Raw genomic sequence first — 15,260 nt, 5'->3', positions numbered from 1 at the left:
AAACAGGAAGTGATGTCACAGGTCTGAAACACAAACAGACAGACAGACAGGTGTGTCCTGCCAGGTGAAGCTCAGCAGTCTATGGAGGGTCTGAAGCTTCCAGAAACCAGCCCACTTCTCTACATTCTAGGACGTCATTGTCTTGGAGAACTTTACAGTTCAGTCCAGTGGAAACCACTGACTGTCACTGGGACAGAGGAAGGAACATACTGGGAACACTGCTGTCATAGATGATGTCATAGATGATGTCACTGAGGGGCTTACCTGAGCAGGTGAGATCCAGGATGGAGGAAGAGGAGAATGATCTTGCACACTCCCTCAGAGTGGATCCAGAATGAACACAGTCAGACCTGATCCACCACACAGGTCTGTCTGAGGACTCCTCTCTCCGTCCTACAGAAACAGCAGAGCCACAGTCCAGCTCTCTACAGACAACAGCTGCTTTCTTCAGGGTCCAGCCACCGCCAGCCACTGGTCTCCAGTCTCCCTGATGTCTCATCTCCAGTGTTCCAGCACAGCGACTGGCTCCTCCCACCAACCTGACATCATCAGGCTCTGAACAGAAAGAAGAGAGTCGTCAGTCAAAGAGCAAAGTGAGTTTGATGAGAACAGAAATGAACCAGATCAAAGCTGCAGCTCCTCTTCTACCTGAGCAGGTGAGTCCAACAGCTTTGCCAGGTGAGCAGGTGTTTCTATCTGAGCCTGAGCTTCTACAGTCCAGGAGAGCAGACTCATGGCCTCCACACTGGAACTCTTTGGTCCACGTTGGAGCCCCCACGTCTCCATAGAGCGCCCCCTGGAGGACTGAAGGAGCCCCACAGCCAAGCTCCCTACAGACCACCTCTGCATCCTGCTGGTCAAAGTCAGCTTCACACACTGAGGACCACCACTGGTTGGACTGGTTGGACTTCACCTCCAGTCTGCCTGAGCACAGACTAGTCCCATTCAGCAGCCTGACAGAGTCTGGAGAGATGATCGAAGATCAAATAGAGAGAGAGAAAAGACACCAGACACCAGAGAAAAAGATGTCATGAAACTATTCAGTGATTCAAACTGGACTCAAAACAATTCCACCATCAGTTCATCATTTACAGTTTTTCTCAATTGCTTTGCCACAATTCTCAAAAGATAATGAATATTTTCTAAACAACATGTGTAAACCTCCAAACCACTGGCCACTGCTTCACAACAGATTATCATTTTTCATTCTTTTAAACAAATTGCAAATGTTTAAGCACATATGCAAATGAGAACAATTATCTACAACCGTAGAGGGGGGTGGGGGGTGAATAATTTGGGTAAATGTGTACGCTAGATGGGGCTGCTGTAGTACTGTCGCCTCACAGCGAGAGGGTCCCAGGTTCAAATTCCGGGTCAGGTTTGGGATCCTTCTGTGTGGAGTTTGCATGTTCTCCCTGTGTGAGCGTGGGTTCTCTCCGGGTTCTCCAGCTTCCTACCAGAGTCCAAAGACTGTAGGATGGGGACCTGTCTGTCTCTACAGTGTTTCCCCTAGAATTTTTTTCAGGCCCGGTGGTACCCACCGAAAAAACCTTAAACAGACGCGTGGGATGGTGTATTGGTGCAGTTGGATTAAGTCAGGTGGCACAGCAAGCAGTCTGCAATTCTGCAATTATTAGGGCCCGAGCGCCGACAACGTCGGGCTGCGAAGCCCTATTGTTATTCAAATGTTTTTATTATTCTTTCACACCTTCGACCTGCGTTTTGGGGGCCTGAACATTAAAAAAAACTAACGAAAATTGGAGTGTCTATAGGGCCTGGTGAAAAATTTGAGAATTTGGCGTTGTTCACGAAAAAGTTGCTCGCTAGCGCCACCTAGCGTTGGAATCGCCACCACTGCCGCACCGTAAGTCCGATTGATTGATGAAATTCCTCTCATTTCAGCCTGGACAATGAGAGGGGGAGAGATGCACACTTTACATGCATCTCATACAGCTGTCAGCTGAACTCTGTCATTAACATCCAAACTATTATAACTTCAGTGTTTCTTCTCCGACTTGCGCCACGAGAGGCGGCCGCGCCAAGGGCAGCATCCACGACACTGCCCTGTGACCGCAGGCACTCCACCGCATATGAGCAAGGGCCCGTCAGATACTGTTTGCAGTTTTAATTATATTTGCATTCAACATTTTTGTTCAACCAGAGTGTATTCAAGGTTTTCAAGGATTCAAGGAGAGAGTGACTTATTAAGGTGCCGGTTGATGGAAATGATCCAAAATTAGGGGCCGGAAAAATATGGCTTGAAAATGAGGAGCATAACATTAATAGCTACAGATACTGTAAAACACTATAACGACATATGAGTGCATATATTGTCTTATTTTATCAAGTAAAATATAAGTTATAGGTTTACTCAACAGCCTAATAGTTCATAGAAATTCAGGTAGAAATAGGTTAACTCAGAGTTCCACAGCTTATCAAAAAACAATCCTTATTTTATTAACATAGGCTGCCTAAGGGCGCGATCAGTAGCGTGCCTCGGCACTATTGCCCCAGGGGGGTCCCCCGTGGCTTTGCATTCACACTGCTCAAGCCCAAACGGGCTTTGGCCCGTTAGCTGGTTGTACATATGTCATCACGTCCTAATACTACACACGCATGGCTCGATGTTTTTAAGGAGCGCGTCTCTGCATATATTTCTCAACAACGCTCGAATGTGCGCACGAGCGGATCTGTGCGAGCAGGCAGCGCGAGGAAAGCGGATTTTGGACGGAGACACACAGCGGCATTTTTCTTATAAATGCACCGGTCCGGTTCCGCTCACACCACAAGTCTGAAGAGTGCAACAGTTTATCAAAATACAGTGTCAACTTTCCGTGTTTTCAAAGTAGAAAGTGACATCGTGGTGGTTTAACGAGGCAGAGCGGCATCAGAACAACATCAAGCGCGTAAAGTACACGAAGAAGAACGGAGCGTGCCACTCATTATAGCGCATTTCCTCTGCGCTCTGGTGGTTTAAAAACGAGGATAAGTGTAACAATTATACGATGGCTTAATGGCTGTATGTATGTGTGTTGATGCACATAAATAAGGAGAATATTTAGTTATTCCCGCTGTGTTCTACAGTGATCTAATGGAGGGTATTTATTGTATCCTGTATTACATGCATTTGGGCCGTCTCCTCCTCCTGCGGTGACAGCGCTGATTCAATATTTCAAAATGATTTTGATTTAAGATACAAGTCAGATTTTAAAAGGTGTTAACATGAAAAAAACTATCACTCATTAAAAACATCAAAAACATTGCTGGAGTTCATCATGATAACGCAGATCTAACGTATGATATGGAGCGTAATTAAATGTGTGCGAGTCATCAACAATATATAGTTCTTCTCACGTTTACTGCTGATTCCCTTCCAGTCTCCAGAATGTGCGTACCGGTACGCATGCCTCAGAGTTTGCTTACGGGTACGCAGACTTTCCCATCAAGTTTGGTTTTTATAGATCACAACATTTGCGTGGAAAGTGGCGTACGCACGTTTCCAGCCCCGTTTTGTGCGTACGCAAGCTTTATAAATGAGGGACCTGGGGCCTCATGTACTAAGAATTGCGTGGATTTCCTACTGAAACATGGCGTACGCTAGAATCCAGAAACTGTCGTACGCACAAAATAAATCAGATGTATCAAAGTGTGCGTACGCATGGATCCAAGCACTTTTCCTTTGTACATCCCAATCAACGTGGAATTAAGCGCACATGTGGAAGTGCTAAACTCCTCCCTGTCCACGCACCCATTTAAATATGCAAATGAATTTAAATAGGTCCTGCACCGGGGATTCCCCTCTCTGCACCATCAGATCTAGAAAATGAGTCTGAGCTCGAAACGCTCTTAAACGAAGTCGAGACTCGAAGACCAGTATTATTTGGTAGCCTCTCATCAGGCATAAACACAAAAAAAAAGAAATGTGAGTGGGAGCGTGTGTGTGAGGCAGTGAACGCTGTGGGGTCGGAGCAGCGCACAATCCCTGAATTAAAAAAGAAATGGTCCGACGTGAAGGTGGAGGTGAAGCGGAGGATTTCAGCCCACCGCCAAAGCGTGACCGCAACGGGCGGGGGGACCGGAGGATATCAATATATTACATATTATATATATTAATGACTGCAGAAGTGCGCCGTGGCTACTGCAGTGTGACATTTCCAACTTTACGCACGCGTTTATCGACCCAAATACTGAACACAAGGAGACGATAAAGGGCTTGTTAGATAGCTCTGCCGCTCTATTTTCCTCAGGGAAAAACAAATGCACATATTTGAATGCACGTGCCCAAATGGGCCTTGTGCTGGTTTACATTCGGGGCGCAATTAAACGGATACATGTACTCACCGAGAAGCCACCCATCGCGCACCGTGCCAGCCTCCAGCCTGTTACCAACCATGCTATTAGTAAGAATGAACGAGTCATGCGTTGAAGCAGGCCACCTTGCCACGATGTTGGTGAGCTGCATTTGCGCATCACATATTATTTGAACATTTATTGAATGAAAATGTTTCCTGTTGACAAAAACAAATTCATCCTGTGATGGCGCTTACAGCAACATGTGTGCAGTCAATAGCTCCGATTACATTAGGGAAACCGGCTCTTGCTGCAAATTGCGCTTTAATGCTGGCCTGTTCAACAGCATTGTATGGGAATTTGATGTACCTGGATGACATTCTTATGATCCCGTCCCACACAGCTGGCATGGCTCGGCTCAGAGTGGACTGGCACACTCCTGACCAGTCGGCCAGTTCCCTCTGGAAGGCTCGTGTTGCCAGAAACCCCAGAGTGGTCAGCACCTGTGTGGGCACGGACAACCCCTGGCTCCTGGCTGTGTTTCTTTCTAGGGCCGGCCGCAGCTCTGCGCACAGCTCCAGTAACACTGGCCTCGGCAACCTAAAACGACTCATGAGCCAGTTGTCGTCATTTGCTAACATATCCTCCCATTCTCTAAACACCCTCTCACGTCTGATGTTACCGTTTGCGATGTCTTCTAACAAGGCCAAGGCTGCCATTGTTAATGGCATTTTTTTCATCACTTTGCACATGCTTTTATATCCATCCATATGATTGTGTGTTAATTGTCCATTAATGTGTCTCTGACGTGCACATTACTCTGAGGACTAATTGTTTTCACATAATTAATAGTTTCCCAGCATCACCTCAGAGTGTCGCCAAAGGAACAATAGCTGTAGAAACGTGCGTACGCCAGCCATGAAGCTGCCGTGGGACACCGCACATTTCCACGCTCATTTCACTTTTGATACATCTGAACGTTGGCGTGGAAAATTACGTACGCCACGTTTTTGTGCGTACGCAACATTGATACATGAGGCCCCTGGTCTGTGGTGGAATGGTTTCTGAAACATCAACATAGCACCATGGAAACTTATTAGTTGTAAGTGAGTTTCCTATCTTACCGACCTGCGTATCTGGTGGAAAAGTCCGCTGTGCATCGGATGGAAAATAGGGAGGATACTTGCATTGGTGTTGAAAGTGCAATGTGCTAGGTGCAAGATAGGACCCAATATGTACTATGGAGTATTTTCTAACATCCACTTAACTGGTAAATTGTCTGTCAGGAGAAACTTGAACTTCACTGACCAATGAGGAGTTTGTCCCATCTTACATCAACCAATCACACGTCATCTCCAGTCAGCTGACAGGTGCTATTCATGAGTACGGCTGTTACCAAACATATTTATAGAGCTGGACTACAACAGAATAACCACAATGTCTGAAGATGGAGGAACCTGCTCAGGTACATCATGAACAGGGCAACTGTAACCGTTTCCATGGAAACGTGAGTGCAGTGTGTAATACTGTAAAAGAAACTTGTACTGATGAAATCAGCATGTGGATAGTATTCAGTTTAGTGTTCAGTTCACTGGACAAACAGAACATTCTAGTAGAGGAAACATTCAGGGTCAACTAAAGAAATAGGACAAACCTGGAATGTGGATATAAGGAACATTTCCAGGCTCCACTGCCGTCCTGAAAAACATCTAAACATTCTGACCACCATTGTTTCCATGAGGTCAAAGAAACTTTTCATTTGGATGGCAGAGACTTTTTATATGAGACACTAACTTTGTTTTGAAGCACGACTTCAATGTTTTGAGTGAGTTCTGACCTTTTGCAGGTGAGTTATGGTGTTGTGTTGGAACATGGAAGCTATTTAGACAAATCAGGTTCTGAGAATATTAACAAAGTTTCAAGAGATGAGCCAAAGAAATTGAAATAAACTGTAACACCAGAACACATGTTTAGAACACCACAGCCTATAGCAGTGACACACAGCAACATTACTGATGATGTCATAGATGATGTCACTGAGGGGCTTACCTGAGCAGGTGAGATTCAGGATGGAGGAAGAGTAGACTGATGTTGCACACTCCCTCAGAGTGGATCCAGAATGAACACAGTTAGACCTGATCCTCCACACAGGTCTTTTTGAGGACTCCTCTCTCCGTCCTACAGAAACAGCAGAGCCACAGTCCAGCTCTCTACAGACAACAGCTGCTTTCTTCAGGGTCCAGTCATCGCCATCCACTGGTCTCCAGTCTCCCTGATGTCTCATCTCCAATGTTCCAGCACAGCGACTGGCTCCTCCCACCAACCTGACATCATCGGGCTCTGAACAGAAAGAAGAGAGTCGTCAGTCAAAGAGCAAAGTGAGTTTGATGAGAACAGAAATGAACCAGATCAAAGCTGCAGCTCCTCTTCTACCTGAGCAGGTGAGTCCAACAGCTTTGCCAGGTGAGCAGGTGTTTCTATCTGAGCCTGAGCTTCTACAGTCCAGGAGAGCAGACTCATGGCCTCCACAATGGAACTCTTTGGTCCACGTTGGAGCCCCCACGTCTCCATAGAGCGCCCCCTGGAGGACTGAAGGATCCCCACAGCCAAGCTCCCTACAGACCACCTCTGCATCCTGCTGGTCAAAGTCAGCTTCACACACTGAGGACCACCACTGGTTGGACTGGTTGGACTTCACCTCCAGTCTGCCTGAGCACAGACTAGTCCCATTCAGCAGCCTGACAGAGTCTGGAGAGATGATAGAAGATCAAATAGAGAGAGAGAAAAGACACCAGACACCAGAGAAAAATATGTCATGAAACTATTCAGTGATTCAAACTGGACTCAAAACAATTCCACCATCAGTTCATCATGAACACCAGAACACATGGTTACAACACCATAGCCTGCAGCCATGTTCCATCACATTCCCGTGTACTCGTGGCTTAAGGGTGAAGCTGATGTGGTCTCTGTCCCACTGTGACACCGACGTCCACAAGCAGACAACACAACACTTCACTGTGGATGCTCCACGGAATAAGGCAGGGAGACACCAACTGTGCCACGTTAACACTAGGGTTTAATCTCGGGACCCGGGATTCCCCGGAAAGGTTGTGGAGGGAAACCGGGAAAATAGCAAAATAAAAAAATGGTATGAGTCTAATTGTTGTCATACAGTAATGTTGATGGAGGCGATGGTGCGCGTTGCCGCCGTCGGTACGGTAATACAGGCTCACTTCAACAGTAGGCGGGCTATACCTCTGCTAATGATGTCTTGGTCTGCAACCAGTTTTCTTTGGGGGCATTTTCAAAAACTGGAGAATGACAACGCTTAGTGTATGTTGTTTGACCGGGTTATCAAGTGTTCCGGGGGATCAACAAATAGGGATGTCCCGATCCGATATTTGGATCGGATTGGCCGCCGATATCAGCAAAAAATGCATATCGATATCGGATCGGCCTTCACGGGAAAATCCCGATCCGGATTCCCGATCCAGTTTTTTTCCTTCAAAACTCCGGTCCGTGTTTTCCAGCACACCAATGTAGGTAATCCATTCCATTTTTTTTACGGTTTTCCCCACAATCCGGTCTGCGTTTTCCAGCACCATTAGCGCACACCTCGCGACCTGTCCAGCATCCACTAAACTACAACAAGACGGATTTGTCTGTGCATGTCCAGTGTTTCCCCTACCATTGTACAGGCCATAAAATCAATACGCCAAAAATAAGCCACCTATCAATTCATTCATAAATCAATAAACATTTACATTAGGAGGGCCTCCACGCAGCAAAGTGTAGACAACAATACTCGCCGCGCGCTCCCGCTACGCTCTTCTTCGTGTACTTTACGCGCTTGTTGTTGTTCTGATGCCGTTCCGCCTCGTTAAACCACCACGATGTCGCTTTCTACTTTGAAAACACAGTTGACACTGTATTTTGATAAGCTGTTGCACTCTTCAGACTCGTGGTGTGAGCGGAACCGGACCGGTTTCCGCGCTGCCTGCTCGCACAGATCCGCTCGTGCGCACATGCGCTGATGAAGGTCGAGTGTTGTCGATAAATATATGCACTCCTTCAAAACAGCATCAAGCAATATTGTGTGTAGTATTAGGACGTGATGACGTCTGTGGGGGAGGATTGTTTTTGATATGATGTGGAACTCTGAGTTAACCTATTTCTACCTGAATTTCTATGAAATATTAGGCTGTTGAGTAAACCCATAACTTATATTTACCACTAATTTAAAGTTATCGATAAAAATGTCAGCTGTGTGGGATTATTTTACCCTAAAAGACGAAGAGGCGGAGTGCAATACTTGCCACAATAAAGTCAAGCGTGGTGGTAAAGCGGTAAGATTGATTATTATTATTTAGTCTATTTTGTGTTTATTTAACCCTGTTAAGAATAAAGAGGTCAGCTTCTCATTACCAACCATTGTGGATCATTCAAACTAACCTAATTAAGTTGGCTAGTTGTTCTTAAGAGTAAAACCCTTGTCAACATGAGTCTGACAACAATATAAGTAAATATCTTTGGTACATGCTTGGATCGGCCGGTATCGGTATTGGCCGATACTAAAAGCTACAATATCGGTATCGGATCAGAAGTGCAAAAAGCTGGATCGGGACATCCCTATCAACAAGTGGATTGCGCAGACTAACGCTGAGTGATTATTTCCGTTTGCAGCCGCTTGCAAATCTTAACAGCCACGTAATGGATATAGTTTAAGATAATGGTTTGGGAAGGAATCATTCCATGGTTTCCTTTAACATATTTCATTTTTATAATGGAGTTCTGTAAACTATTAGATTTGGATAAGGGTTGCTTTTCAGAAGAGAGGTCACAGACAATCCACTTGGCATTTCAAAATTAGTGCTGCAGCATTTCTCTCACAAAGCGCAGTGGCATAGACTTCATTATTGCTTTCTTGATGGACATCGCCTAAACTGTATTCTTTTGCCCTTATAATGATACAAATAATGGGTAGCAATACAAAATGTCAGTTTGGGATTTAGGAACAAATGTTTGACTGATAGATACCTAAGGCGTGAAATTTGAGCACTAGCCTTCACAACCTGCTGTTATCCAGTGACATATACACAGCAAGCACAAGAGACCGCTAGTTATAATAAGATTTATTAAAATCAGTAATAATGATCACAGTCAATAACACTGCAGTTGACAAAGCCTTATTACCTAACACCTAACTAACTACCTAATACACAAAGCTAAGCTAAACAAGGGAAGAGACACATGTGGAGTGTGTGTGTGTGAGTGTGGGTGTGGGTGTGTGTGTGTGTGTGTGTGTGTGTGTGTGTGTGTGTGTGTTTGTTTGTGTGTGTGTGTGTGTGTGTGTGTGTGGAGAGAGAGAGAGAGAGAGAGAGAGAGAGAGAGAGAGAGAGAAATGGCCGGGCGCGACCACCAGGTGGAGCTATTTCCCACAGCGTTCAGGGGCGGAGCCACTGACGTCAGATAGAATAGCAAGAGAGATGGCTGGTACAGCCACCCAATGGAGCTATTTCCTCAGTGTCCGGAGACGGAAACAGCTGGTGGAGGACACGTGTGGGTGGGTGGGGGGTGGGGTTGTATGTGTGCGTGTGTGTGTTAGCGGCACACAAACAAAGAGAGGTAGAGAATGCGCGCGCGCGCAATACTCGAAGGCTCAGGAGGCGCGGTACTATCACAAGGGAGCTTGTGAATGAACTGCCGTTCGTTCAGCGGGACCCCGGTCCTTTAACTGATAGTAGACCGCTTACTGAGCTCGCAAATATGGCTGAGGTTAGTCAAAACACCGTTACAGAAATCAACCCAGCAGCGTGGGTGGAATCAGCCTTCGAATACAACAATACAGAAAGCCACGGACACGGAGGTCCGTGATCAAAACTTAAAACATGTTAACAAGAATGACAGGGCAGTCCTACACTATCGAATCTCTGCTTCTGCCCAGACAAATAGCCTCTTACTTTGTTGATGTGAGGTTTTCTGCCCGTGCGGTGATGGAGTTTCTTGACGCCGGCGACGGACGGTGGTTCGCGAGTACTCGTTCGGCGACGGAGGGTGCGACGAGCACGGCTGAATCCAGACAAGAGCGGGGCGTAGAAGTTATCCTTCTTGCTGGCAGCTGGGACAAAGAAAGTGTTTATTCTTCCTTCCACGGGTAAACAGGAGAGTCACGCGGTCGCGGCGATCTCCTCAGGATCAGGAAATGATAAAAAAAAAGAAAAATTAAGCAAGTAGAGAAAAAGAGGGAAAACATTAGCTGTGTCCCAATTCAGGGTCTGCAGCCTTCGGAGGACCCAGCCTTCGCGGTCTACGGAGGCGACACCTTCGGAGACTCCTCCGAAGGCTGGGTCAACCGTCGGTAAATGGGACGGTCTAACCTACGGAGCATTTCCTGATTGCGTCGCGACGTCATCACTTCTGCCGGCCAAGCCCGGGAAAAACACCAGTCAAAACAAAAATACGACAGACGAACATGATGGAGAGTTTTATATAAATATATATATATTTTCTATTTTTTTTTTCTTTTAATTTAATTTAATTTTAATTTTTTTGAGCAAGAGGAGAGGCGGCTGCGGCGACACCAGCGGGTTGTTTATCTCAGACTGGGAGAGCTCCCGTGGGGAGGTAACGTTAAAGCCGTTATTTTAACCCATATTAATGTTCATACATAGCTAGCGTAGTACGTGGTAATTAATATACCCGTTAATAAATGATACCGCTAAGTGACAAGCCATATTAAGTATAGATTGACATGGATAATGTCATTTAACCATAAGACTTAATACAGGGTTCGTACAGGTGCTTAAAATGTAAAATCTTTGAAAATGCTGTAATTTTAATGCTGTTTTTCAAGGTCTGAAAAGTGCTTGAATTTAAGTCTAAATCCTTGGCTTATAAAGTGATTAAATTGAATAGTAAAATGTGTACGAACCCTGTAAATAACCCCGACTTAATTCAATATTTTATTCTTGCCTCTCTTTAAAACATTTTAGTGACATGGCATCTGTCTGATGATGGATGATGTGGTGGACAGTGGAGACATGCATCCCACACCCCCCACCTTCCAGATGATGTCCCACTCAGAGCCAGAAGAGTCCAGGGTCCTTCTTGTGGCATCCCATCCAGTCCAGCAGCACCACCAGGGACTCCTGCTCAGTCAATACTGTATATATGTTCTCTGTAAATAGTTATTTCTGATGATATTTTGTAAATAGTTCTACATGTTAAGAACACCCACTTGCCAATAGTTATTGTAACTATTTTGTCACTGAAAAGCAGTTCAAAAGATGACTTTAGTTGTAAATACGAAATGGAACAGATAATGTTACAAGGTTAGAGGATTTTTATTTAACTATATACAATATTTGGAACAGAAAATGGAACAATACAATATTTTTAATTAACAATTTAAATTACAAATAAACACAGAACTTAATCCAAGAGAAAAAAACATCCACCACCCCCCAAAAAATTCAACGCCTCTCAACCAGTCTCTCCAATAAACTAAAAGGTCTCTCCATCCTCTCTCTGCTCTCTCCTTTCCTCGCTCTCCCTCTGTAACTTCATGTCCTCCCTGATCAAATCCAGCAAATCATCCGTTTTCCTCTGTCTTGCTGCTGTCGGTGGCCCTGTGTTCTTGGCCTCAACAGGTGGTCGTTCTCATCCCGGACCCGGAGTTTGATCAAATCCTCAGTCTGCTCCTTGCTCTCTACAACAAAACGACATGTGAAGCACATTTCCTGTTATGTCAACATGCAAAATCATTGTACGATATAATAACGATATTAACAGTAATAATGCTCCTAAGGTTAGCTCTGTATTCAATCCAAACGTTTACAGTTTTACAGCCTAGAAATACAGCGGGGCTCACAACCCATCGTTAACGTTATATATTCACCTGCGAGAGGAGCGGACTGTAGCCTACACAACTTACAACGAGAACAAATTAATTTAACAGCTCCACGGTTACAATAAGATGTAAATTACCATCGGAGCTTGTAACATTTGAAAGTGAAGGGTTTTAGGCTTACGTTACGTTTAAAGGCTAACGTTAACTGAGCTCCTCGTATCAACAGCCTTAAGCTACATCACGTAGCTGGCCCTACATTCCGGTGGCTACACGTATTAGCATTATAAACTTCACGCATTTTAACACTCAAATGCATTTTAAGGCCCCTTGAACGTCCGACGTTAAGCAAAAACCCATTACTTACATTTAAATGTGTATTCGGCACTGCTGCCGGTGCCGGTGCTGCTGCCGTCTTTCGCCGCCATTGTTGGTTGAACAGCGGCGCGCAAAGCATCTTGGGATATGGGAGGCCGCGAAGGATAGTAGCGGTGCATCCTCCGAATACGGGGGAAAGGAGGACACATTTGTCGGCCGCATTTGGAGGAGCCTTCGAATTTAGACGAATTGGGACAGCCTTCGCGCAGCTCTGTGACGTAAGCGGCCTTCAAATGCAGCCTCCGAAGGCTGCAGACCCTGAATTGGGACACAGCTAGTCTGTTGCTCGTCCAGCAAGTTTGGGGAAAAGACTGCGGCCTAGGACAAAGGAAAATGCGGCAGACGTAAAAGTTTACCTCCTGTTGTAACGCATGTCATGGTGGAGAGAGGAAGTTCTTAAGGGGCGCCGGGTTATATACCTCACGGCTGTTCCCGGGGACCCCCCCTGGCGTACCTGTGGTTGTCAGCCAATAGGGCACCAGTTGTGTGACGTTGCACTTCGCACCTCGGTGAGAAGTGAAACTAAAATGGCGGTTGTAGTTTTTAATCCCTTTTGTCCCTTTGTTCTGACCGCATGTGAAGGCTTTTGGTCTCTGTGTAGGCCGCATCGTGTAGTCTCAATGGTGAGGTCCCAACATTCCCCCTTTTGGTCTGAAGGTTGAGGTGTGGGACGCAACCTTCAGAGCAACATAAGGGCCGAACAGTCCATGTATTCCTTGAAACACGTGGGAGTCCAAACAGTCTGTATATTTCGTGGAAAAGAGGTTAAACAGTTCATTCAGGTTAGAGTCCATAGCGTTTGATGGAGGCATAGTGTCTGGGCAGAGTTTGAGGCAAAGTCTGGACAGAGATTGAGGCAATGTCTGGGCAGAGACTTCTAACTATCTAAACTATATTAAACATCACTAAGGCACAATTTATACAAACATCAGCATTATCATTTCATTTGGGAAATTTCAAAACAGGACATATTCCTACTATGAAAAACGAAACGAAGAAGGAAGGGGAAAGCAAGGAAAAGGGGTTAGTGGTCGCTTGGCTTACTCCTGGAGGAGGTTGGAGTTAGCCTGTGGGACGTGTGTGGTATCTCTCCATAACCCAACATTAAGTATGGCTTTAGCCTATGTGTATCCTGTTTTCCTATAATGGTTAGGCTGAGGATGAATCCTATGCCCAGGTTCCTGGGGTCTACTGAGATCGGGATTGCATTGCCAAGACTATAAGCCAACCGCACTTATGAAGGTTGCACCACAGTTGTAATAGGGGATTGGAGGATTTTCTTGACAAGGTATCTAAGGCATGTAAGGTGTTATTGAGCAGGCCGGAGTGTAAGTTGACAGTGGCTACGATTCCCCGACGGGGTGTTGCCTAAGTTCGGCAGTTGTTGTCGCTGTGAGAAGGGTTTAATGTTTAGGTGTTCATGCATGCGGTTACACCCTACTGCGGCTATCGTGAGTCTTCTCCCTTGTGAGAGGGAGACTGCCTCCCCCTTTCGGGTGTGGCAACTGGGATCTCTAAGAGGTGTGAAAGGTTTGTAGGGCTTGATCTGATTCGCATGAACCCACTTGTATGCGGCTGGGTGCCTTGGTTGTGAGACCCTGATGCGGTAAGCCACTGGTGATAGCTTACCGACAATCTCGAAGGTTCCACTCCTCATGAGGATGTCGTCCACGCAGATGACATTTCCGCGTGCAGCCGCGTCACTCATTGCCTTGTGGAGGAAAATACTGAACTCGGCTGGGGAGTTTGAATACCCAACAGGACAGTGGTTCCAAGTATACTGGCGGTTCTCAAAGGAGAAGGCAAGCTTATATTGGTCTGTTGGGTCAACTTTCATTGTCCAGAAACCATAGCGATGTCTACCGTTGAGAAGAAGCGGGCTCCCTTGACCTAAGCCAGTTCCTGATCCAGGTGGATCATGGGCCAGCGGGAGAGAGGAACCTGTTTTTTCAGTGGCCAGTAGTCGATGGTGAGACGCCATTTCCCAGTGGGTTTCAAGACCGGCCAGATTGGAGAATTATATGTTGAGTTGCATTCCTGGATGATTTTTCTTCTCCAGCAATTTGTCCAGGATGTCTCGGATAGACTTGTATGCGGCTAACGGCATCCTGTACTGGCGTATGAAGGTCGGTGGCGCATTCGGATCGGTGGGGATGCAGACCGTGTGAAGCTGGGTCTCCCCACAGTCCTGCGGGTCTCAGGAGAAGATCGGCTGGAAGTCGTGGAACAACTTCCGTAGCGCGTCTCTCTGGTCCTTGGTAGTGAGGGCATCTGCTTTGGCAAGCTGTTGGGTTATCTCAGACTCAAAGCCCGAATAGGGTTCCTCCGGTGGTTGGTGTGTCTCACCTGAGGTTGCTTCTGTTGATTGAGTCGTTAATGTGTAGATGACCAGATCACCCCCTTTTCCCAGTGCTGTGCTACAAATGGCTTCACCGTGAAGGGTTTCATGACGGGCCATGGTGATCATTGCGGTTGGGAATGTGAAAAGGACATCGTCTAAGTTTTTACTCCTGGCTAAGGAGGGAGGTAACTCCCCTATGACTGGTATGGTCAGTTCAAAGTCATGGAAAGAGTTGTCAACCAGCATCCCTATCGGTTTCCGTGCTCCCACCTGGATTGGGGCATGTGTCAAGTTTTGGACCAGGATGTAGGTTGAACGATTGTTCAACTCAAGCAGGGGCGTGCCGCAGACTGTAAGGTTAAGTTCCCAGAAAAGGGGTAAGGGCTGGAAGAATGCTTAGGA

The 15,260-nt window shown here is 46.1% G+C and overlaps 1 protein-coding gene and 2 long non-coding RNA genes across 4 annotated transcripts in view; 2 read left to right on the top strand and 1 right to left on the bottom strand.

The window, feature by feature from the left end:
- Positions 1 to 15,260, top strand: part of LOC311010051 (scavenger receptor cysteine-rich type 1 protein M130-like) — a gene marked incomplete at its 3' end in the record, with an annotated part of 294,749 nt that overhangs the window by 136,658 nt on the left and 142,831 nt on the right. The window lies entirely within an intron of this gene.
- Positions 1 to 15,260, top strand: part of LOC311009995 — an 85,627-nt gene that overhangs the window by 17,723 nt on the left and 52,644 nt on the right. The window lies entirely within an intron of this gene.
- LOC311009990 lies at positions 271 to 7,044 on the bottom strand. 2 transcript variants are annotated; one of them, XR_014596718.1, is made up of 2 exons: positions 6,724 to 7,044; positions 271 to 555 (listed from the first exon to the last, which is right to left on the bottom strand). It is a non-coding gene; the product is annotated as an uncharacterized lncRNA (long non-coding RNA). The 2 variants fall into 2 exon arrangements; XR_014596719.1 differs by lacking the exon at positions 6,724 to 7,044 and adding an exon at positions 649 to 969.

The sequence above is a fragment of the Eutrigla gurnardus genome (assembly GCF_963514095.1).
Source record: "Eutrigla gurnardus genome assembly, chromosome: 24".
Lineage (NCBI taxonomy): Eukaryota > Metazoa > Chordata > Actinopteri > Perciformes > Triglidae > Eutrigla > Eutrigla gurnardus.
This window is presented reverse-complemented; position numbering and strand designations above follow the sequence as displayed.